This window comes from Mustela nigripes, chromosome 1 (assembly GCF_022355385.1).
Source record: "Mustela nigripes isolate SB6536 chromosome 1, MUSNIG.SB6536, whole genome shotgun sequence".
Classification (NCBI taxonomy): domain Eukaryota; kingdom Metazoa; phylum Chordata; class Mammalia; order Carnivora; family Mustelidae; genus Mustela; species Mustela nigripes.
Window position 1 is genome coordinate 12122713 of NC_081557.1, and position 3134 is coordinate 12125846.

Below are 3134 nucleotides of genomic sequence, written 5' to 3' on the forward strand. Positions count from 1 at the left end.
CCCTGCATGGGGAGCACTAGCCTTCTTATAGCATTTCCAGAAATAAAAATAGATAACATGATCATTACTTAGGGCATTTATCTTACATATTTGAAGAGTTGGTAGTCTTTATGCTTTATTATCAATTGATCCCCCTTTCTTCTCACTTTAAAAAGTTATCATGTGATCATACTTTTTGTACAAATGACTTACTGAAGCCAAAGATATTAACTCCTTTAAGATATTATGTATCTCTGAGGAAATATGCCAAGAGAAAGCATATGTCTTTATTTAAAAGTTTTTCTTTTTCTTTCCATTCGTGTTTTTCTTCATTTTGTATACTTAGGATTTTTTTTTAAATTAGAGAAATAAAAAATATATACACAATGGGTAAATTATTGAACACTACACTGGAAATAATGATGTACTATAAGTTGGCTAATTGAATTTAAATTTAAAAATGTTAGACATTAATTTATATTCTGATCCAGATTAATTTAACTTTTTAAATTAAAAACTAGTGATACCACTGCTACTTCCTTTAACAAATTTCCCAGTCTTGTCTGTATGTGCACAAATGGGATCTTTGCATACACTTGTCTTCATGGGTTTGAGCTCTGTTTTCCATATATACTTCCATTAAATATGGTGCAGAAAATGTGAACATATGAATAAGTCACATAAAATTAATGAGGTTCATCATAAACATCATCATTAAATATTTAAGGCCCTCATGGTTATTCTCATCCAGATATTACTCAACTGGACACCCTATCTTCTTTTTCAATGACAGAATTTTGAAGAGGAAAGTATGTTAGTAATACAAATGCTGTGTGGGCTGTAAACTGTGAGTTAGTGCATGAAGAAGATCTGACAAGAATGAAACTGGGTCACTGTGGATCTTACAACCCTAAAAGATTAAGCTTAGAGATGATTTTGTCTTCTCAACAACCTTCTTGAAAACATTCTTGACTTCTTTGTCTTAGGCTATACACCACAGGATTTAGCATGGGGACGACCATAGTATAGAAAACAGATATGATTTTGTTTGTTTCCATAGAGTACATGAACATGACTGTCCTATAGAAGATGGGCACTGCAGTAAGATGGGAGGCACAAGTGGATATAAATAGCCTTCAGGTATCCCTCCACTAAAGGCATCTTCAGGATGGTGATAAAAATAACAGGTAGGGGCACCTGGGTAGCTCGGTGAATTAAAGCCTCTGCCTTCAGCTCAGGTCATGATCTCAGGGTCCTGGAGTCAAGGCCATCGGGCTCTCTGCTCAGCAGGGAGCCTGCTTCCCTCCTCTCTCTCTCTTCCTGCCTTTCTGCCTACTTGTGATCTCTGTCTGTCATATAAATAAATAAAGACTTTTTAAAGAAAATGAACAGGTAGGATATCAAGATAACCAGAAAAGCAAAAAAGATGTGGAAGATTGTCACAAAGACAAGAATCAACTCACTGACATGTCTGTCAAACAAGAGAGAGCCATGAGTACAGGAATAGCACCAAAAAAGTGATGGATAGGAGGGGTACTTACAGTAGGAAAATGGAATGTGTTTCCTACACCAAAAGAAGCAATCAGAAAACCATAGACATAGCAGCCTATGGCCAAACACATACACCTATTGTCATGGTGATTTTTTAATGCTGTGTAGCAGTCTTAAGCCATTGAGGCTAAAATATAATTTTCCCCATGGGAAAGACTACAACAAGGAACACCTGGACAGCAAATGCAAGGTAGGAGATGACCTTGTCTTCCCTAAGGAGTCCAGCCATGACCTTGGAAGTGACTGTTGAATAACAAAAATCCACCAGAGATAGGTTACTGAGGGAAATGTATATGGGAGTGTGGAGATGAGATTTTAGCAAGATCAATATGATCATCTCCAGTTCCCAACCAGAGTGACAAAGTAAATGAGGGTGAACATTATAAAGAGAGAACTCTGCAATTCTGGGGCAGTGGTTAATCCCAGCAGGATGAAATCAGTCACCTCTGTATTGTTCTTCATGGATGTGAATTTGAGAATCATGAGATGTTCTGTGGCAACAAGAAGTAGGAGAACAGAATGATCAATAAAGAAAAGTTGCATGAGCATTTCTTTATTATTGCTGTAATTTATTTTTGAATATTCTCCATTTTAAGCATGGGAATGACAATACAATTTAGTGATAACTTATCCAAACAAGAATAGACTTTTGTAGAGTAAGGTTCATCACCAATCATCTTCCTAGCTTTTTATTTTTGTATATGAGTAAATTGAGTCACAGCAAATGACAATGAGCTGTCCAAGCTCACATGCCTGGAATGGACGGAACTCCTAAGTCAGATGTTTTGAGTCCTCTAATTATATTCACTTCAGTATGCTCATGTGTGTTTATTTATTCAGTCCTTTTATTATCCCCATTTGATCGATTAGTTATGCCCATATATATAATAGGAAACTTAGCAACAAAGAGATTGAATATTCAAGTTTACATAGTTATGGACAGAGCCATGCCTTAGGTACATTCAGAATGGTTCCCAAACTTAATGGCATCAGTAAATTTTAATTGATTTCAATCTCATTCAATTTACACTTAATCATGGTATGCATTCTACCAAGCCTAATGTTTGATGTCACACAATAAAGCAATCCACAAATATATGCATATATGCACAGTGAGATACATGCAACGTTAGAGAAAAATATAGTCAACAAAAGCTAAATATTGGGCTCTGGGATGTGCCTGTGTATTCACACAGAAGAACTCCCATTTACCACCTGGGAGACATTGGTCCTAAACTAAGTTTCCTGTGCCTTATTTTATTCACCAGTAGGGTGAAGGTGATACAGGAACCTACCTGCATGTTCCCATGAGTGTTCAAAGAAGTAACCATAACAAACAGTTTGCACATGTGGGTATTCAGCACCATCCTGATGAGTTCTGCCTATAATGTCACACGTCGGATGGAACAATGGTGTCTGTTAGTTTAGGAAGGTTGGTGGCAACTGCATGGCTTCAAGGTGTGAGTGAGTTTTGATGTCTGTTAGGTTTGCTCTCTGATTTGCATATTTTCACACACTTCATCCACCCAGATCTCTTGTTTCTTCCAGTATTTTTTCATTCTGTCCTATCTCTCCAGTGTTAATGGTTTTGTCATCCCTTCTGT

At 36.8% G+C, this 3134-nt stretch overlaps 1 pseudogene; it reads right to left on the reverse strand.

The window, feature by feature from the left end:
* Positions 1–889: 889 nt before the first annotated feature.
* Positions 890–1992, reverse strand: LOC132009540 (olfactory receptor 5B17-like; annotated as a pseudogene).
* Positions 1993–3134: the final 1142 nt, after the last annotated feature.